This window comes from Camelus dromedarius, chromosome 33 (assembly GCF_036321535.1).
Source record: "Camelus dromedarius isolate mCamDro1 chromosome 33, mCamDro1.pat, whole genome shotgun sequence".
Classification (NCBI taxonomy): domain Eukaryota; kingdom Metazoa; phylum Chordata; class Mammalia; order Artiodactyla; family Camelidae; genus Camelus; species Camelus dromedarius.
Window position 1 is genome coordinate 10,453,109 of NC_087468.1, and position 22,474 is coordinate 10,475,582.

General features: G+C 48.9%; 1 protein-coding gene across 16 annotated transcripts in view; it reads right to left on the reverse strand.

The window, feature by feature from the left end:
* The window catches only part of INPP4A (inositol polyphosphate-4-phosphatase type I A), a 118,323-nt gene extending 99,529 nt beyond the window's left edge, over positions 1–18,794 (reverse strand). For 4 of the 16 annotated variants that reach the window (XM_064481875.1, XM_064481869.1, XM_064481872.1 and 1 more), the window contains exon 1: positions 18,639–18,794. The gene's annotated coding sequence lies outside the window, so the exon portion shown is untranslated. Of the gene's footprint in view, positions 1–870; positions 1,176–18,249; positions 18,336–18,638 lie in introns of those variants that run through there. The other 12 variants (XM_064481880.1, XM_064481878.1, XM_064481873.1 and 9 more) reach the window with 5 other exon arrangements.
* Positions 18,795–22,474: the final 3,680 nt, after the last annotated feature.

Here is a 22,474-nt window from a genome sequence, read left to right on the forward strand (position 1 = left end):
GGCTGCTGCAGGATGTGGGAGGTCAAATAACAACCCCCCCCAAAAAAGATGTCCATGTTCTAAGCCCTGCAGCCTGCGGGTGGTATTTACGTGGCACGGACTTTTGCAGCTGTGATTAAGTTGAGGATCCTGAGCAGGGAGACCATCCCGGATCACACGGTGGGCCCTAAATCCAACCACAGATGTCCCGAGAGAAAGGAGGTGGAGGAGACTTCAGACAGAAGAGAAGAAAGCCATATAAAGCAGAGGGAGGCGTAGTCACAGAGAAGATGCTACACAGCTGGCCTGGATGGAGGGGGGGACCATGAGCCAAGGAATGCGGGCAGCCATTCTGGACGAGGCGAGGAATACGTTCTCCTCTACAGCCACCCTGGCCCTGCTAATACCTTGATTTTGACCCTGGGATGCCGACTTGGATTCTAGCCTCCAGAACTGCAAGAGAATAACCTTCTGTTGTGTTAAGCCAACAAGTCTGTAAGAATTTGTGACAGCAGCCCTAGGAAACTGCCACAGGAGATTACATGGGAAGTACACGTGAAGCCACCAGGAATTCAAGAGCCTCAACCAAGATGGACCACCAGCCTGTCTTTCAAGCTATGCAAAGAGCTACAGCCTTATGCTGCAATTATCCTGCTTACATTTCAAAACCTCTTTCATATATATTCTCTCCTGATTCTGTCCCAGAAGGGAACTTCCAAGGCTGCCCAAACTCTTAGCTCATCCTATATATGAACACAACTTTGCCACAGGCATTTGTCTTAAACACCCAGTACAGTAACTCAGCTATTTCACAGTTGACCTCTGCTGACCTCTCACAGAGTGGGCCCTCCTGACTTTGGGCATCCTGAGCTGTGATCAGGGCCCCCTTACCTTGAATAAACACAGCAAAAGCACTTCTCCCAGCCATAGGCCCTGCAGCTGCCAAAGGAGGGGCTGGAAGCGGGTCCCTGATGTGGGGCTTGAGAGCCCCACCCTAAGAACCCAGGAGAAGGGCAGGCTGGGCCAGCAAAAGACCAGGTGGTTATTAACATCTGGCTCTCTGCCCTCTTCTTTTCATTTCTTCAGCCCTGGCTCCACAGCCCTGCTCTCGGTTTTCCTTCTTGAGGGTTGGGTCCCAATGTTGAAATGCACCATGTGCAATAATTCCACTTCCTCTGGCGTTGGTGGCCGCCCTCTGCCCCGCACAGATGTGGCCCCCGGATCCTGGTGGCTCTTCTGCCCCTCCCCTGCTCCTGGTTTCAGAGTCAGGTTGTGCTATCCCAGGGCCCCACCACCCCGACTCCCGCCTGCACAAGCTTTGAAGACCATCCCTTTCACAGGCCAAGCCACTCTCAGCCACAAAGGGCCCAGGGTGGAGCCTCGAAACCTCACGAGCATTTTAAAGAAAAAATGAACAGAAAGAGGAAGCCCATTCGCTTCCTGAAAGCAGTCATCTACAGGCCCTCTGAGCTGCCTCCTCTGACCTGCACGGGTGCAAGGGCTGGCTTCGCTCCGGGGAGGCTTGTGCCCTGGGCTAGCTGACAGGCCACTCCCAGGCCAGAGGGGACAGTGGTGTGTACGGATTGAGCCATGGCCGTAAGGAAGAACCACCTCAGTGCTCCTCGGCCACAGGCACCGCACACAGCAGACCCAGGGCTCACATCTAACACGTGCCCCTGCTCACTCCGTTGCAGAGGCCTCGCAGCTTGGACCTGTCCTGCTAAACCCCAGCAGGCGCTTGTGAGCAGCCTCCCAGACGCAGCTGTGAGGCTCTGAGTGGGGGGTCGTCACCAGGCCTGCTCTCTGAAGCATCCCCGGGACCAGGGGCCAGACCTTATGGCCACACTCACTCCCCTATGCCTGAAATGTCCTCGGAGGGAACGCAAACAGGCAGGCATGAACCCAGAGCCTCTGAAACCCAACCGCCCAGGCCTGATAGGGGTGGCTTGCAAACCTCCCTGCCAGTACCACGCTGCTGTGTGATGTCACTACACACCTACTCCAGTGATAAAATCCCAGGGCCGACTCAGACTTAGAAGCTGATGAGGACCATACAACATGACTCCGAAATGTCCCATGTCCAGACTTTTCCCTTCCCTCTCAGACGCAGGCATGATGGTGGGAGCAGCTGGCATGCTGGGAGGGTAGAGCCAGCACCAGCCTCAGCCTGATGCTGTCCCAGCTAGGAACCGGCTCAATTCCCAGGCACTGTGCACACCTGCGCCTGGCTGTTTGACACGTCCTCTCAGAACCACCAGGAGAACCCAATGCTCAGCCCTGTGGTGGGCCAAGCAGAGGAGAGCCCCTGAGAGCCACTGCTCTTGAAGCTGAGGTCAAGGTAGCCTTGACAGGCCTCACTCATGATGCTACGAGTTAGCCTGAAAGGTCTGCGTGTAACTAGAAGGTAATTTTTTCAAGAAGCACATCTTACAAATAATAATATCTAACCAAGAAACAGTCACAGGCCAGACGAGAATTGCAGTAAATGGGGAGGAACATCCAGACATCATCTAATCCCATGCTGTCCCTCCAGCCAGGGCAACATTCAATCCACATCTCAGGACAAGGCGGTGCAGTTAACACACGAGTGCCAAGCAGGGGCTGGAGAGAGCCCATCAGGCAGCAGGAGGGCTCTGCTGAGAGAGTCCACAGTCCAGCCTGGCAGGGGGATGCTGTGCAGCTGGGCCAAAGAGAAAGTCTGTGTTTCCCAGGGAGGTGAGGACCAGATACAGTCAGGGTGAAGCAGGGTGAGGGCGCCACAGACATGGGGCATGACGCCATGGGTGCGAAAAGAAGGTCAATGTGAACATGCTTGACATAAAACACACACGTTTGCTGGCTTATGCACAGAATCCCCCAGGAAGAATCCATAAGAAGCACACAGCACTGGTGTCTCTGGGGAGGGATCTGAGGGATCTGGGTGGCTGGGGGGTGGAGCAGGAGGCAGACTTTACAATTCATCCTGCTGGACACCTTATAATTTTTGAACCATAAAAATGAATGCCTATTGTAAAATATTACATAAAATGTTACCAAAGTTGTACCAAATCAAGCTCAGTACAGGCAGGTTTTGAGGGCTCCCACCAAGTGACATTAGTGAGAGGGTACGGGACATCAGGGGGCCCTCCTGTGTGGCAGCAACGGCCCAGCAGGTGAGGGAACCGAGGAGAGGGCTGCCTGTTTCCAGCAATGACCTCCATCACCTCTCCACCGCCGGCATCCCTTGCTCTGCCTTCACTTCCCTCTTCTCCAACCAGGCACCTCCCACCATGTCTTTCTCCCTGATGACCTCACTACATCACATGGCACAGGGACAGTTAGGCTCCAAGTCCCAGAATCTTAGAGCCGGAATGTGCCTCAGAGGACACAAGCCAAGCCCTGCCAAGCCCTGTCCCAATAATCACTCAGCACCAAAGCCCCCTCCCCAGCCACTGCTGGCTGGACTGTGTCTCACGGCAGCTCTGCACCCACCGTGCGGAGACCCCACGAGGTCACGGGGAGAGCATGACAGTGGAGAATTTGGGGACAACCGAAGCTGCCCGCTTAGCTGTTCCACTGCAGGAAGACGACCCGGGGACTCTAAATTCACTTCTAGGAACCCGAAATGCTAGGGTTCATCACACCCCAATGCTGCTGCTTCCTCACAGTCCAGTTTTCCCAGCAGTTTAGAATATTCTTCCCCAGCACTGGTTTCATTTTTATCACTTAGGAGACACGGCTTCCACCACCACCTGCAGGCTCTGGGGACACCCCTCCTGAGGCCGGGCACTTCACTCCGGCCACCAGCACCAGGCCCACCGCCAGGCAGGGCTCGGAGAGCTGCGGGGCCCACGTCTGCTGGCCCGACCCTGAGTGGAGAGGAGGAAACCACTTTTGGCCCCAAATCCGGTTACAGCACAGGGGTGGGCGTAAGAACTACTGCAACCTCAGGAAGGGTGTCCTCAGACCACTGAAGATTATGGAGTTGCTTTTGTCATTTAAAATAATAATAATGATACAAGCAAAACAGAATTTAAAAGTCTGAAGAAACTCCAGTGTGGGATGAATGAAGTCCCAAGTCCTGAGCTGGCCTTGCTTCTCCTGGGCCTCCTTCCCGATGGGTTACCCCCAGCCGTCCTGCCTGCACTTCTCTCTTGAGCCCCCAGCTCAAGCCATCACCTCCACCCGACACTTGACATCTCTCCGTGAAGCCCTGCGATGCCCCTGAAGGCCCAGGAGAGGAGGAAGCCCCTTCTTCTGTGCACCCCACCCTCTCTGGCTTCTCTTAGTCTTTTAGTCCCCATGATTCCACACTCACAACTCTGTGCAGATGGAAACTCTATTCCTCTCTTAGTTTGATTAACTTTAGAAAGAAAACATCCAAGATGACCAAGCCCTAAGGCTGGCTCCTTCCTCCCCGAGGAGCAGCAGCAGCCCCGGGGGGCAGCCAGCTGGATGAGAGGGCTGTGTGCAGAGGACACAAAACATCACTGCACAGTGAGGACACATCCATACAGGGGGACAAGCTGATGGGTCTGGTGTCACCTAGAGAACCTACTTGGGTGGCCACAGGCACTGCTCTCACCTCCCTTTCCTAAGTTAGACTGAACCCCATCTTAACCTCCGGGGAACAGGCTACCTTCCCAGGAGAGGTTGAGGTTTTTCTTGCACTTCTAACAATGACGTAGTAGCTTTGTTCTTTCATTCACTCAACAAACATTGATTATTTTCGTGCCAGGCACTGAAGGATGCCCTGGGGATACAAAGAAAATGGAGCTACTGTCCCTATCCTGAAGGACACCTATGTCTTAGGACACCCTGGATCCGTTATGTCCACTGGGCATGGCCCCTGAGAACAACCTGCACATCTGCAGATGCCATGTGGGACACAGGTCCCCATGAGACGCAGTAAAGCAGAAAAGAACAGCTTCAGCGATTCCTCCAGACCCTTCAGGGCACAGGACCCAGCCGCTCAGCACCACACCGGCCAGCCCTGCAGCGGCCTGCGGTAGGTTACTTTACTCTGATGCTGCTTTTCCCCTTGGCTGCCCAGCACTCACCCTCTTCCTCCTGATAACAGCTGCCTGCACTCTGTTCAAGTAACCACGCCGCTCACCCTGTCTCAGGCCACTCAGCTTGGCCGGGCAGGGGTGGTCAAAAGACCCATGCCAGGCAATCAGAATGTCCAGTTCTTTAACATCAAGGGTGAGGGACCTGACCCAGGTCCACTCAGTCAGTGTAACACCCACCCCTGGGCCAGTCCAGACCTGCACTGTCTGTCCCACAGGGAGCATCAACCCCACAGGACACAGCTCCCCCTGAGCGCTCCATGATCCTGACCTGGGACCACGTTCTGTGCCCCATGGATGCTCCATTCACACTTCCGGTGTCTCTGGGCCTGTGATGTCGCCATCCTGAACTCAGATGTTCCCCCAGTGCCTGTGACATCCCTAACCAGGGTCACCAAGCTGGGGGCCACACAATGTGTGCTGACAGCCACCTCCCACGGACAGCAATGCTTTCAAGGCCTTCCACCTCCTCCGCACTCCTCTCCCCTGCTCCACACCACTGACAGTGCCTTCCCCTTTAAGAGTGTGAGACAAAACATGGAAATCAGAACCACCTCCCTCCCAGCCAGGGCCTCACTTTCTGCATTCTCGCTGCATCCTTAGGGTGTCCCAACAGTCTCTGTTGCCTCTGAAAAACACATGCAGCATCTGGTCAGTGGGGCCAGACGCCCACCCATGGCACCTGTGGGACAGGAAAGCAAGCCCCAAGTAACACAGGGATGGGCACACCTGCGAGGGGGAGGAAAGGTGGTTCTCTGAAGTTTGATGGTCATCACTTTAAGCAAAATATTTCACCTTCAAATATGAAAAAAAAAAAAAAGCTATGCTTTTACTGAGAAAGAACTGGGCAGCACAACAGCCTAGAAGGTGAGCCCCAGCTCGGGCGGCAGACACACGTCGGGTACCAGGAAAGATGCCGAGTTCACGCACTGCCCGCCGTGGCCGCTTCCAGGGTGGAGGAGGTGAGAAAAGGCCATTTGACAATCTTTGCATTTTCAAAATGTGAAGTTAAAACAATCTAAATTTAGAGGCTAGGAAAAACTGTTGTTACAGGTGAGCACATTTTCATCATTAGTTGTAGAAAACACAAAAAGGAACTTCCTGATTTTAGAGGCATGAATTCAGGGAGTGTTTCTCTGTAAAGATTCTTGAATACATGCAACTCCAGACCCCCAACTCTCAGGGATTCCAGTCAGCCAGAAAGCAACACATGGCCCCTCTAGGAGTTCAACTTCTGGGGGCTACTGCCTCCTTAGGGGTGGGTGTGTGCGTGCACACGCACGCAAAGGGTGCACGTGTGCAAGCGGCAGGTGTGAGTGGTGTGATGGTGTGTGAGCACACACGTGTTGCGGTGGGATGGAGGGAAGGTCCCAGGAGCAGCCAGCCTGGCCAGCTTTACCCGGATGTGCCACAGACAAATGCTTATGCCCAGCGGTCGGTGGCACAAGGAGGGCCCCAGCCTTCCCCCACCCATGTCTGTTCCTGGGCCTGCCATCCGAGCATCTGGGCCTGTGAGCACACGTATCCTTCTTAAAATGCAAATGCCTCAAAAAGCAGGGTGCATCCCATTTCGCTGACACCTAGAGTGAAATGGTTGTCAGGGAGTGGGCACTGGGGATCACCCTTCTGAAAGGAAAAGCAGGCTGAGGAGGGAAAGCGGCAGGAGAGATACACAAACAGACCCTGATGCCTCTCAGTTCAGGGCAGGGGGCCGTCTGTGGTGGGCTCAGGCTGGGGTGGACGAGCCAGGCCTGGAGAATCTGGTGGGAGAAGCCCGTCTGCCCCTCCTGGGCCTCCACTCCAGGCCCCTTTCTGCTCAGGGCATCTTGTCCTCCACCCAACGTCCCTGCGCCAGGCAGCCCCTGCTTTCTAGACACACCCGTGGGTCCGGCAACACCAGGGGGACTCCCGGGGAAAGCAACTCGGGTCTGCGAGCCTCAGCACTGGCCCTGAGAACTTACTAGACTTCTACCATTTCTATTCTTTAAATGAGGAAATGAAGGCACAGAGGGATCAGTAACCTCTTTCAGGCTTGAATACAAAGGCCCATGTGGAAGTGAGAAAGGTCTCAGGCCCTCGGCTTTCAGTTGGCTGCCCACACCTAGTTTCCCCACAGAAATTTCCCAACGTTCTATCAACATCTGCCCAACAAGGACAAAACTCATCTTCCAAAAAAGACAACAACCTATAGAAAAGGCACAGCCAGTCCCCTTCCTCCTTAGTAACAAGCCCAGGACTCTGACTTCCAGTTGGCATGGCCCCCTCCCTTTGAGATAGATGTGGCCAGCGGTTCAGTTCTTGCCACCAGGATATAAGGACCTGGTCTGATGAGCTCCTAGGCAGTCTGCCTCCCTGCAGCCTGGTGTCTGGAACTCCCACGAGCCGGCTGGACCTCTAGCCGCCGTCCTGGACATGAGGCCTGGGCTCAGCGATGGCGGGCCACAAGCTCTGCCTGCCTACCTCCAGACCTCACTACATGAAAGAGGAAGAAATGCCTGCCTTGAATAAGCCTCTTTTCCCCCAGACCTGCTCTGCTACACACATTCAGATGTCAATCCCAAGCACTTCACCATTTCCCACGTACACCCAATGGTGGAGGAGGTCACCGCCCTGGGATGCTGAGAGCTGGGAATAACGAGGGATGTTATTTTAGATTTAAGTTCATTAACAATCCCATTTTCCCAGAAAGAGGCCTTTAAACAAAGCATTCTCAAATTTACCCTGGGCTCCAGGCTGGAGTGAGTACATTCTCACAGGGCCTTATAAGCATAAGAAGATTCATTTTGTTGTAGTTATTTTATAAAATGGTTTCTCCCTAATATAACCAACACTTCTAATCCTAAAAAAGCCAACCAATCCTATTTCCAGGCCTGCCTGAGCGGCAAGTTCAAAAAGCCTTACTATACCAAATTCTTGTTTACTGCCCCAAACACTTAATAGCTTGGCTTACATATTTAGAGCAGATGAATCCAGCTATGAAGTAAAAATAGCCCGTTTTTTTCCATTACAGTCAATCCATTAAATTTGGTCCACAGTCTAAGCCACGGGCTGCCCGTTGCCATGCAAACACTGGTACAATCCTTAACAGTTTATGAAACAGCCAACCTATGGGTATATAACACTGGTCAGACCCTGTCATGCCCAGTTCCAAGGAATGATACAGTGATTACTGCCCTGGAATTTGATCATATCTCATCTAATACTGTTTGAAATGAGTTGCATCCAGAGCTTAGAACCCTCTGTGCCATAGAAGGGGCTAAGGCTGCACTGGCTGCTGTGACAAGGACAAACCTGCACATTAGACAGGGTGGCCTGGGGCTCCAAGAGCAACAGGACCAGGGTGCACACAAGGTCACAGTCCACCAGGCAAGTGTCCAGTGCAAAAGGCCTATGTCACCACAGGTTCAAAACTGATGGAGATTAACTTTAAAACCTGGATCTTCTTAACAGTCAAGATGGTGGAGCTCCTGTCACAGAAGCATCCTTCCTCTTTGAGCCCGTGAACCAACCCTACAAAGGGTCCCTCACTGCTTCCTGATCCATCTGCTGGCTTTTCTTCTTTCCTTGACCAATGAGGTGAATACCGAGTTTGGTAAAGATACGTGACTAATTAAAGAATGATTACATAATTAAGTTGACTCAAAAATGCAAAGATCTCCCTTCCTCCACTGAAGTTATTCAAAATACCACACACTCTGAAGGCATCTACAACGATAACCATCAAACATGTGCTGGAGCAATCACTCATAGAACACCAACTATTTGCAAGGCAAATTGTGCTTTCAAGTAAGACAGGTTCCTGTTCTCATGGGTTCCACCGTGTTTCAAGGAGAAAGACACACAAACGAAGACTGTAAAGGCTTTCATGAATGGCAGCAGCCCTGAGATATGAAGACTCCTCTTGAAGGCACGGTACTCACAGAGGTGGATCCATCTGAGGCTCTTTCTTTTCTTCTTTCTAATCAGTTTGTGCTTTGACTGGTAACTTAAACTCCATGTACCCTTTATGTAGAAGGTCAGGAATGGCTAATAGGGAATAAAAGAGGTCAAAAATAAAGTAAAAGGAGATCAGAGAGGTAGATAAAGAAGTCAGAGAAGGATGTCAAGCTGCCAGAAAGACAATCCACAGCTGAATCAGACAACAGCTGAGCATAATGATCAGGGAAAATACCAGGGAGCAGAGTGGTCTCCATCAGCCAGTGGAGAATGGCAAGGATCTGGGCTTCAACATAAAATGGAGTTGTACTGGGGGACTCTCCGCAAAGAGCCTCAGAGTAGGGATGTGGGGAGGGGCACAGGGTGGAGCCGCCAGGGAAGGACCAGGAGGGGTTTGGTCTGCATGATGTGCAAGCAGCTTCCATCTCCACGGACATACCCAGGGTCCTCCAGAATCTCTGACTCGTCTTCATGCTAGAAAGCTCCTGCTGAGTCATGGCAGAGGGGAGAGAAAGCGAAAGAGCACAGAGGCAGGGGGTGATTTCCAAGGCCACAGACTCAAGAAGCACTTCCCTAAATAGCCTCTGTGTACGTGTGCATGTCTGAGCCCAGTGTCAACCAAATCAAGCACACACGACAACCCCTGCAGCCCTCAGGCACCATCACCACTCCGCTGCGAGACAGGAGTGGGGGCGGAGGCGGGAAGAAGTGCAGGGACTGATCTTCACTAGATGAGTAAGGAAGGAGGAGGTAAGATTCAGGCCTGACTTCACCAACTCACCAACAAGCTGGGGCAAAGCCCAAATGCGCCCCTCTCCTCCACCCGAGGAGGGCACTGCAGACCAGCAAGGTGTTTCCCCAAGGCCAACCCATTCACCCATCTCTTCTCTTCCAAACCAGCGGAGTAACAATGCTAGGAAGAAGCTGGGGCATCTTGACATTTCTTGGCGCACAGTCCCATCCTAACTGGGTGCTGTCAGTTGTTCCATGTCATTTGATTTGATTATCGCTCAAAGTATAATGTGATCATTTTCTTTAACAATTGTTTTTGCAGAACATAATCAAAGCAATAAATGAGGAAATGCAAAAATACTTAACATTCCACTGCACACAATCACAAGTTTCTATGTGGTTTAGGGAGAAAAAAAGTGTCAATAGAAGACAGCTGGGTCACTGACCACCTGACTAAATATCTAGGCGCCCAGGCCCCTCCCACTTCCCCCCGGCCCCCCACATCCTTCTCCTCTGACCTTTGCCAGCTGTCCCTGGCCTCTCAAAAATACCTTCCTCTGCAAGATTTCCCCTCAGAGGTGCCCTGGGCAGGACTCAGAGATGAGAGGTACTCTAGGCTTTTCAGTGCATTTTTTAGAATAGGGGCACTGTAGGAAAGACAGTTATCAAGTGTGAAAGTTGAGAGGGGAGACACTGGGCCTCCTGTGAGACAGTAACCCCCACCCACACTGTTCCAGAGCCCCGCAGCGCACAGAACCCTCCTGCCTGAATGACTGAATCCGCACAGCCCCCCTCGCCTGCCTCTGTAAGCCAGGCATCTTCCCCGTTTTATGGATGAGAAGTTGACTTAGGCTTTTGTCCAGCGTTTTTTCTTCCCACAATCCAACCTGCCCCCCTCAAAAAACACAGACACCCCTGCATTACATATGACTCTGCTTGTGACACAAACCAGACTAACCTCTGCATTAAATAATGTATATCATACCATCCCAAAGGCAGTCAAGGTGACTTGGGAGTGGACTTGTCACTGTTAAGCCACAAAGGAGTGTGGGGGGGACTCCAGGCAGCAATGGGGCCAGCCTCGAGACATCCGTCTACATCTATCTCCACCTCTGCCTCCTTCCCCTCCGCCCAATCTCTGTAGGTAGATATACGCTCATCCACCCTGTTAGAAGGATGGATGAAGACGTAGGTGTCTGGAGTCAAATTTTGGTCCAGAGTCAAATTTTCAACCTCTGACAAATTGCCACGCTCCCTGCCACTGCCACCCCACCTCTCAGAGCAGCCATGCTAAGGACCCCCAACACCATCAGGAGGACCTGGTCCAGCTGGTCAAACACCACAAACAATAAACCAGAGCAAGACCAGAGTTTAGACCTCTTTCCTGCTGTCCTCGTGTCTCTGGCCCCACTGCCCCAGCCTACACGGCTCAAAGGACCCTCTCATTTCAGGTAAGTGGCTCTCCACCTAGCATGAGCCACAGACCCCCGGAGCCCCCTTCTCAGGAAAAGACCCCATGTGTGTACATGTCCAGTGTAGCCCACTCCTCCCTGGGCTCAACCCTTGGGATTTGACACATTTTTACCAAAACCGACAGTGAGAAACCTTCACGCTGATACAATACTCAAATATACACCACATGCAAATAACTACATGCTTTATCAAAAAATGCTTACCCTCCCTGTAGGAAATATACTTGGATATTTTCTATTTTACTTCAAAAAAAATTTTAAATGCTGGTTACAACCTCAAATCGATTTCACAAACCACTGCCGTCTGGAAACACTGTTCCGGACCCTTCCTGGCCTTTCTCCTCCTCAGCTACGCACTCTCCTTCCTGGGCAATTAGCTGATGGGGCAGCACTCAGCGAGGTGCTTCCCATACATCATTTTTATGTATTAAGATGAACCTTTAAAGCCTTGCAGAGTCAAGAAAATCTAGAAACTAGTTCCAGGGAAAATCTGGAACAGTGGGCTATTCTGATCTCACAAATTACACTGGGGAGGTGGCTGATTTATTTCACCCAAACATGAAGTTGGAGCTGTGTTCCTGAAAGGGGACAATTAAAGCAGGTCATACCAGCCGCGCCAGAGAGGTACACACTGCCATTAAAAGTAGTCCCTTAGGCTCCTGTCCCTCCAGGCCACCTCCTTAAACATCTCAAGCCCCTGCTAACTGCACTGCTCTCTATTTTTCCCTAATGGATTGAGAAGTAGTAGAGTGTGCAAACCCTACCCATTGGAACACGCCTGGGGAACAGCTTCAGGAAGGAGTCAGCAGGGCCCAAAGTTTACATCCCCACTGGGCCAGAGGGAGAAGCTGGGGCAGGAGTGTCACCAGCGCTGCTTCCTTCAGCGCCAAGCCCCACAGGGAGGATGTGGGCCATGCTCAGGGAGCTGGAGAGGCTGCCGGCATGGCAGCTGGGATGCTCAGCTGGGCCAATTAACTGGGGCACAGGGCAGGGGGCCAAGGAGAGCTGAGCTGCACACAGGCTCCTGAATGATTTGGTGTGCCCCTCAGCTCACATGGGGGGCTGACCACCAACTTCACTCTCCTTTAGGCCTACTCTGAGAACTCTCCTCTCTGGATATAGGAACACCAGCCCCACCTCCAGCAGAGGAGTGAGGACAGTCTTGATTAGACTAAGAAAGCAGTTCTCGAACTTGACCTTGCATCAGAATCACCTGGAGGGCTTGTTTAAAAACACACTGCCGGGCCCCAACCCAGAGTTTCTGATTCAGCGGGCTGGGTGGGGCATGACCTGTATCTGACAAGTTGCAGGTGACGCTGAGGCTGCTGGCCTGCGGGCCACCTCAGAGTCTCGGCACACGGCACTCACAGCCTCCAGGGGAGGTCGCGTGATTCTCACTGCTCCTGTAGACTGGAGGGAGGACAGCTGGGGACTGGCTGGCGTGTCTCCTGTCCCATCAGGAGAAGGGAAACATGCAGTTTCACTTCTGCTAAGAACCATTTCATAATCATGAGGAGGCTGACCCTGGGATGAAACCAGCAGTGAGGCAGAAGAGTCCTGACAAAACCGCAAAACTATGGACAGAGCAGGACTCCAGTTCTGCAAGATAATAAATGGCCTTACTGTTTACTTGGCAGCCAAAGCACCCCCACTGACACACCCCATAATCCATAACCCCAGGGAGACTCCTCAACTGGGCATCCTCACTTCCTAATAGGACCTGTTCACCAGAAACACCCACCTGCCTACATACATTTCCCTCACACTCCCAGAATTTGCACACCTAGGTTATCCTTCTTGAAACCTCTAATTAATGGGTTAGAGAATGTACCACTTGAAATGCAAGCAACAGAGGACAGGGAAAGAAAGGAAGTTGCACATTGGAGAGTGAGTTAACTTTATCAGACAGCTACTGTAACAGCAGCTGACACCAGCTGTCCAAGGGCAATGGTGGAGGCATGGGGGTAGGGAGAGAGGCGGGGTTTTTCAGGAGCTCAGAATCCTACCTGTAAGTGTAATGGAAGGGGTGCTTCAGGAACTCACCAGAAGTCTGAGGGAAAGGCTCTGAGAGGTCCCAGGAAAGAAGCTGGGGGGAGATGAATGCTTCACCTCTCCAGCAGTCCCCTCTGCTCCTCCTGGAGGCCAGAGGACATCCCTCTTTCTTCCTGACCCCATTCCAGAAAACGGACAGCTCATCTGCTTCAGCACAGCCTGATCCTCCTCCACCGGACACTTGCTGCTTCTGAGGCCTTCGCCAGGAGAACTCCACTGAGCAGACTCCACATGGAAAGGCCTGCAGTGTCTCACCTGCCCCAGGCTGGGGACCACGGACAAACATGAGGGCACGTGACAGGGCACGAGCAAGGTCCATAGAGAAGAGACAAGCACACAGCAGCCAGGGGGCCTGGTTTCCCACAGCCCTGCCAGCTTATGAGGAAAGGGATGGTTAAGAGAATAAACCCAATGAGAAAAGGCTGCTCTCATTCCAAGTTCCCTTGAGGGCGCAGCAGGCCTCAGGTGCCATTCCAAGCACTGTACGTATATTAACTTATCTGACCCCTCCGACAAGCCTCTGGGGTAGACACTACCATTAGCCCGGTTTTGCAGATAAGAAAACCAGGCGCAGAAAGATTAAGCTACTTGCCTAAAGTCACACAGCTAGTTGGAGGCTCACAGGAAGTTTGGCTCCAGAGTCCACAGTAGTTCCAGGAATACAAATACATGGTTTGGAGAGATGTGTGAGCTCAACCAACAGGACCAAATAAAAAAGTTCCTTACTGATATATCAAAATACTAAAAACAGAAATTGTGGATACTGGGGACTCCAGGCAAGTAATCCTCATCCCTACATTGATACATAAAGTAAAGCATTCATTTAAAAGCCTGTGAAGGAAGCAATGTAATTTCATGCAAATGGCACTAGATCCAGACAGACCTGGGGTTATAACCACCTCAGCTTCTTCCTCAGCACTGGTCATCTCCCAGGACCTTGCCGCGGATGCACAGGGACACTTGGCCCAGGGCCTGTATGTAGGGGTGCTCAGAAAATGTTAGCTTCCTTCTCCTTTAGGATGAAAATGCATCACATTTAAAGGAGATGATTAAGGCTGCCAAGAATGAAGTCTAAAGTTTATAGTAACTTCCACAATCCAGCAAGATACACAACCTAATAAGATAAAAAAAAAGGGGGGGGGGGCAAAGAATATAAATAGGTAACTCACAGAAGCTAAAATATAAACTAGCAAGAAAAGGTTTTCAATATTTTTGGTAACTTGGGAAATGTAATTAAAACAGCAATGTCTTCTTTATCTATTAGATTGGCAAAAATAAGATTTTTAACTCTTCAGTGTCGACCGAGTTAAAGGAAAAAGGCAATTTTACACACCAATGAAAAGAGCACAAAGGGATTAAAGTCTCTTGGAATTGGGGGCCAATTCAGTAAAGCTGTCCAGTTAATATTACTCTTTTACCCAGAAATATAGAAGGCCAAAATATTTGTGAGTGTTGACAGTGATGTGGTTCACAGATTCCCAACTATTTTCAGAGCAGAATATTGGAAACAACCTAAGTGTCCATCAATAAAGGATAGTTAAGTAAATTATGGTACACACTCACTCTGGAATACAGACCAAACTTTTTACATTACTACATATAGCCCTCTGGGACATAGTGTTCAATTTAAAAAGCAAATCAGAATTTTGTCTAATGTATCTCCATTTATGTTTATAGTGAAAGCAACTGTCCACTGAAAAAACCTAGAGGCAGCAAGGAGCCGACCTAAGCACCCAGATATGGGTTTTTAGAAAACCACTCTCCACTAAAAGGAACCGGGACTCTTCGCAGAAATGGCTGGTTCCAGGGCTGGAAAGTACAAGCTCAGTCTTGACAGTTTTGTGCCAGAAAGTAAAGAAGTCCTCAAAGAATGATGAGGACACGTCAAAAGGTCACAAGAGCCAGCTGGAAGGGGCTCCTGCAGGCCAAGTCTGGGATGATTTAAGCAACAAAATAAACAATGAGGGTAACAAACTATAATCTCTTGCAGAAAGCAGGAATTCATGAGTGCAGATACGTAAATCAAAGAGTAAATGAGGGAAAGAGAAAGTTCTTCCTTTTAGTACACTTCCAACTAAGAAGTGTAGAGAGAAACATGGTATTATAAAATTACCATCTGTCGACTATTGTAACTGATCCGGTAAGAATCATCAATGAATTCTAAAACTGGTGGGTGAAAGAATGAGGAATAAAACGGTATATTCACATAGTCTCATGTTATCTTACTAGAAGATCCATATTAATTACAAAGGTAAACATGGTAACTCTCTGAGAGGGAACCTGGCAGACAGCACCTTAATCAAGTGATCAAAGTTAGTATGACCAGTGAATGGGACTAATCAGCAGCATATGCCCCCACTGTGGGACCCGCTAAGACGGCGACAACATCACCTTGTGCTACACCCGCCAAATGTGCATAATCTGAATCTAAGCCTGAGGAAACCGCAGGCAAACCCAGGTTGTGGGACATTATCCAAAACACAGGCAGTAGTCTTCAAAAATGCCAAAGTCATGAAATACAAAGAAAGACTCAGGAACTGCTCCAGATTAAAGGAGACTAAAGAGACAGGACGATTTAATGCAACACATAACCTTGGATTTTCTTCTGCTCTAAAGGGGCTACTGGCAAGATCTGAAAAAGACCCACAGATTAAACAACAGTGTTACATCAGCATTTAATTTCCTGATTTTTAATAATCATACAGTTGTTTCATACGAGACTGTCCTTGCTTTTACAAAATACACAATGAAGTATTTAGAGGTAAAGGCGAATCAAGTCTGCAACTTACCATTAAACATTTCAGAGAAAAGTAATCACACACACAAATATGAGAAAGGATAAAGCAAATGTAGTAAATGTCAACATTTGGAGAATCTAGGTAAAGGATATCTGGGAACTCTTTGGATTATTCTTGCAACTTTCCAGTAAATCTGAAATAACATCAAAAAAATTCCTTAAGAAAGCAAGGTGCACATATGATTAGAAACACAAGTAAATTCCTGGGGACTAAGTTGACGACAGTATCTTCCTTAAAAGCACAGAGAGACAAAATGAAGCAGGCCTGCCCTGACGTTAATCCTGGTCTCCCCAGAATATGCTCTCCTCACAGAGCTTCTGTTCCAGGGCATTGGAGAAAGCTGTTTTGAAGGATCTCTCAGGAATAGCTCATTATTAATCAAGTTCCACAGATGAGGCACAGACATAATCAAGCCATCACTGCAAATTTGTGCTATTTTTCCCTTGGCCAAAGCCAAAGCATCCTGATAGTATGAGCAGCTGGTGATGCTATAGGGACCTTCCTGGAATAATCTATAAAGGGGTTTTTTTTTTCATTAGAAACCAGGATAAAATAGTCTTGGTCCAAAGTCTCCCCTTCTACTCTTACTGGATTCTTGAAATGTTAAGCCATCGGGTGGGGGTTGGTGGTCAGCTGGTCCCAAGCGCCTTCTTGTTCCGTTTCTTTGGTGCATCTGCAGATCTGGTGGCTGAGGAGGACACTCCCAGGTGGGCTGCTGGCTAAGGAGGCTTGCAGGGTCAGTAGTTCTGTCATACACATCCTGTCTCTCCAGAGCTTTACAGCTGACCACTACCTCTCAGGTGTATTATTTTATTTCATCCTTTCCTTAAAGTGATTTTTTTAAAACCCCAATGGCATTCAGTTTAACAGCATTACACCAAAATATCCAGTTTCCAAAAACAATGGGATATAATGTCTACCCTTGAGTCTAGTTGGAAGACAGGACTTGTAACTGAGCAGATAAACACTCAGACGGCATAAGCCAAATGAAAAACAGACAAGTAGCTAGTAGGATTAGTACAACGAATGCTACCACTGAGCTCAGTAGAAATAGAGATCTACTTTCTCTGAGTTTTTTCAGCATCCCTTCCTTTAAGCCCTGTCTTCAGGGCAAATTCTCCCTGTAACTTTGGCTTGTTGCTACAGAGGCTTGTTTGCAAGACACCACAAGGTACTAGGCCTTGTGGGCTCTGTTCACGCACACCACCACCCCTGGGACAGAATCATGGTCTTCCGACACCAACCCTCCAACAACCACAATGACCCTCCCACGTGGGCACCACCATTCAACTTTCTTCAAGGAAACCAGTGAACTGAATCTTCCAGGAGTAAGCATTTCAGAAAACAACGCCCCCAAAGGCCCCTAGCCTAGATCCAAAGACAAAATTACTGTTAAAGAAAGCCTGTTCTGAACCAAAGAAAAATCAGGTCTAATTCTAAGACAACTTTTAGCTATTCTACGTGAATAACAGCATCTAGATTCCAAAACAAACTCAGCGAAGTAGGTTCTGTTCTCTCCTTCCGGAGATGAGAAAAGTGAGAACCAGAGTTAGCAACTGGCAGATTCAGGATTCACATCCCAGCCTGTTCAGTCTCCAACCTCACTGGCTTACCCACAGTCCACACAATCCACCACGAAGATGAATCAGGCAGAATTTCTCTGCAACATTCAACTGCCACCCCACCCCCTACTCCCTCGTTTCAGACGCCCTAAGGGGCAGGTGGCAAATAGAATTCAACTCTTAAGCAGTCTCCCAAAACAAAATACATTTAGTGGCAAAGCAAAAGACACGAAGATGGGTTCATACTTTTTTTTTTTTTACCCAGAGGAATATTTTCATGATCTGTCATTACGGATGAAGTCGGGGCAGGAGGAACACATCATTATGTAATGTCAGAGGGCAGGCGACAAGGGGAGGGAAAGCGGCGCCTATTACGGCTCCTTTCGCCCACAAAGACGTAAATTAACCGTTGACGTTTTCAGTGTTTCAATCTTGCCTGGCCTACACACTCATGAATGGCTTTTAGAGAGACGGTCACAGATCCCTGCAGGTTTCTCAGGCCTCAGTTAATCGACTGGCAAAGCCATGCAGAAATAAAATACCAGAAACAAGATGCCAGAGATGCTGTCGGGGGCTCTGGGCCAGCAAAAAAGGGAAGAGTTTGGGAGGATGGGGACCAGATTTCCCTGCACCGAGGTACAGGTTTATTTCTACCCGGTTGTGTTTATACCCGAAACGCCGCGAGGCCTTCGGCGTCTGGAGTCACTGGATCCAGTCCTGGAGACGCACCAAGCAGGAGCCGCGACCTGGCCGCGGGGGCGCCGCGTCCCGCATCCCGGCTCCCCGCCGCCCGCTCCAGCGCCGCACCGCCCTCAGCCCGAGGGCGCCCGCGGCGACGTCTCGCTAGGGGTCGCCAGGGTCGGAAGGTTCAGACGCAACCGCACGGGAGCCGCTAGACTGGAGGATTTCCATGACAACCGCGGGCGCCGTGCGCGTCCGGCTCGCCGGGTGTCTGGAAGCGCGCCGCGCCGCGCCCCGCCCCGCCCCGCCCCGCCCGGGGAGCATCCCCGCACCTGGCGGCTAGCGGCCGCCGCGTCGCGCCCGGCCCGGCCCACCTACCTGGCGCGTCCCGGCCCGCGGCGCCCGCGCCCTGCCGCCCCACCGTCCTCGGTCCCGCCGGGCCGCGCGCCCGAGTCCGGCAGCAGCAGCGCCGCCGCCGCCCGGTCCCGAAGTCGTGGGCTGCGGCCCGGCTCCAAGCGCTGGTCCTCCTGCCCCGGCCCGCGGCGCCCACCTCAGCCGCGAACCCGCCGTCCGCGCCGCAGCCCCAGACCCGCCTCTGCCGGTGCCGCCGCCGCCGCCGCCGCCGCTCAGGTGGCCCCGCCAGCCCCGCCCTGGCCCCGCCCCTCGCCGCGCATGCGCGCTCTGCGAGCCCCGTGCGGACCGCCCCCACCCGGCGGGTCCTCCTCTGCCTCTCCTCGCCCGGCGTCAGAGCTGCGCACGTTGACCTCTCCTGGGACCCTGCGAGAACCCACTCTCAGCTGTGAGTGAATCGCCCGCCTGCAAAGAGTTCTTGAACATCTGCAGTTCACTGGACGATGCCACTTTCGCCCTCACAAATACTGAGGGTTTTGGGGCCCTGACGCATCCCCAAGGAAAAAGATTTCTGGGAAGAGCCGCGACCGGGGAGCCTCTCCGGCCCTTTGCCCCCGGGCTGAGCGCGCTTACCCCGGTGCTAACGTGCGCAGGCGCTCCGAGACGCTTAGGGACTGAACATTCAACCCAGAAACAAGCAAAAATTAAAATAGTGCTTTGAAGATGCAGATAAGCAAAAAGAAGGGAGAAATTGCTAACATCCTTCCAGACTGTTCTGGCATATTGTATAAATATATACATTTATAAACTCTCACCAAATATTAGCTACTTACACTTCTGTCCCAAAGTTCTATTTTTCCATAGGGGGAAAAAATAGAATTAGAAGTTTTGGAAGAAAAAATTCACCATAATATGACTTTAAACCTTAATATTTCTGTTTGAGCAAGGGTAAATACTGGAATGAGTATAAACATTTATTTCTAAGTGTATGAATTTTATCAGAAAAAAATTCTCCTTAAAAATTTTTAAACGAAAACTATTTTAATTCATAAACCAGAACACTTCTCAGTGAGAGCTCACATCCCTCGGGTATAAAAAGAAGCATTTATAATATACTTTAAAAAGAAAAGGTATTAACCTGTTAGAAATGAAAATTAAACAAAAATTCTCTAATATCATCTACAATTAGATCTGACCTTCCCTATGTCACCAAAAACCTAATGCGGACAACAATCTGGAATAAAGATGGTCCCCTTTCATTCTCAAGTGTTCTCAAAAGGGTTCAGACAATGCATTTTTATGGCCACAATAACTTTAATCAAACTAAGGGAGTTATTAAATCATTAGCTTAAAAAAAGACACAAATTTAAATTCACTTTTAAAAATAGGCATCAGTCTAAATTCAACCATTCATTCATTTAGCATAGTAACAAACACTGAATGAAGACCAGGCTCCCAATAACATTTGTCACTTGACTGCTGTGTAATTCAGGATGATCTTATAAAGCTTAATCACCTTTTCTGTGGGGCGAGGAATGGGGCCCCAATTTAACTATAGAGTGAACATTATCAAAGGAGCCAAGTTTGTGAGTAAATATGGTGCTATGCATTCTCTAAGCACCACAACATGATAGAAGAAAGTATTCTAGAAGTGTGCTTATGGGAAAATATCCCCTGTCCTTTAGAAACTCTCAGCATGTGGTCCCCAAACAGCAGCACTAACATCCTCTCAGAACTTGCTAGAAATTCAAATTCCCAGCCCTCTGCCAGTCCTGCTGAATTAGAAACTCTGAAAGTGGGACCAAGCAAACTGTATTTTAACAAGACTTGAGGGATTCTGATAAACATATGGATCTAGATAATCTATATACAATAAGCAAGCTGACTTAGATCATCTATATGTGATAATTAAGAGCTGAGCAGTGCTATTTTGGGGACCTACATGAGAATTTCTCTGGGGGCCATTAAACATGATATAGTAATGTTTATATGTGTTTTCATTAGAGAATATATGTAGCATTGAAAACCAATAGTCCTGCTGTGAAAAACAGCAGCCTAGTGCCCACTGGAGGGGCAAAAAAGGATTTGGTGCAACTCAGAAAGCCCTATCCCCAGAGAGTTGTCACTATTTCACTGGTCTGGCAGCTTACTGGAGAAACTTCATTCTCAGGGCTTGTTTTTAATTGACCTGACTCAGCACTTACTCGGTGCAAATGGCTCTATCCACAAAGCATTGGTGAAAGTAATCAGTGGCAATCATTTAACAGTGTGGCTGCCCAAGGTGGTAATACCAGTGGATCTAGCAAGAGGCTGACCAATTAAGAAGAAAGAATGAGGAAGATGTACACAGGGAAGTTTTAGAAAGAGCTGATGTATTTCTTGGAATCTGAAAGGATACACACATGTGTACAACTGTGCACATGTCCAGGAAAGACTTGAGAAGGCCATGATCTCTCACTTCTGGCTGACCCTGAGGCTTGGAGCAAGCAAGAAATGAAGGCTAAGGCAGAGTTTAAATTCCCTACCTGAGCACTGAGGACATGCCTCAGCGTACACAGAGAGCCCTCCATAAAAACTTATTAATTCTAGCATTTGAGAATATCTTTGTATAATAACTAACAAATCTACACAAAGAATATCAATAAAAAGATAGGAATTAAGCTAACCAAGCAAGGACTTTGGTGGTTATAAATGACACAGAATACAGACTTTATAGAATCATCCTGAGAGAGTCACCAAACAAACAAAAAGCAACAACAAACCCTGGAGTAGAGGAAAATATGATTTCCAGAATTGCCACATTGTATAATTTAAAATGTCCTGTTTTAAGCAAAAAGTTATGGGACACATAAAGAAAAATGAAAGGACACAGGCTTAAAGGTAGTCAAAAGAATGCCCATGAGAAAACACAAATGCTGGACTTACTAGACAAAAACTTTTAATCAGTTATCATAAACATGTTCAAAGAACTGAAGGAAACCATGTCTCAGAAGTTAAAGGAAAGTATGAGAGCAACAAAAAGAGAGTTGGTTGACCATAAAAAAGCCTCAATAAATTAAAGAGAATTAAAATCACACAAAGTGTGACCCCAGTTGTATTAAAATAGAAATCAACAACAGAAGGAAATGATAAGTAGAAATTAAATGGCACAGCCCTCGATAACCAAGAGGTTAAAAAAGAACTCAAAAGGGAAATGAGAAAATATTCTGAGAAAAAGTAAAATGAAAACTCAACATACCAAACTTTTGGGATGCAGCTAAAGCAGTGCTTAGAGGAAAATTTATGGCTGGAAACACCTATATTAAAAAAAGAAAGAAAGAAAGAAAAGAAAAAAGAACAAAGGAACGAAGAGATGCTGTTAATTTTTCTTCATTCTTTATTCCCTTTTTTCTTTGGATTGCATCATCTCTATCTTCAAGTTGACTGATCCTTTTTCCACCAGTTCACATTTACGGTCAAACCCCTCTAGTGAATCTTTCATGGCAATTATCATACTTCTCAACCCCAAAATACCTATTTGATTTTTAAAAATAATTTCTGTCTCTTTATTGATATTCTTTATTTCACAAAACATTATTATAATCTTTTTTAAAAATTCTTTAAGCATGTTTTCCTTTTGTTCTTTGAATACATTTGTAATAATAGCTTTGAGGTCTTTGTCTGTGAAATACAGTCTGGGATCTCTCCCAGGTAGTTTCCATTGCCTATTTTTTGTTTATATTTGTTTTCTGTGTATGGGTCACATTTTCCTGTTTCTTTGCATATAGGAATTGAGAGGAGCAGCTGCTTAAGATGTAGAACATTCTGTAGCATCCTGTTACTTCTTTCAAAATCTGAGGCTGGGAGAAATTTTGGTTTCATTT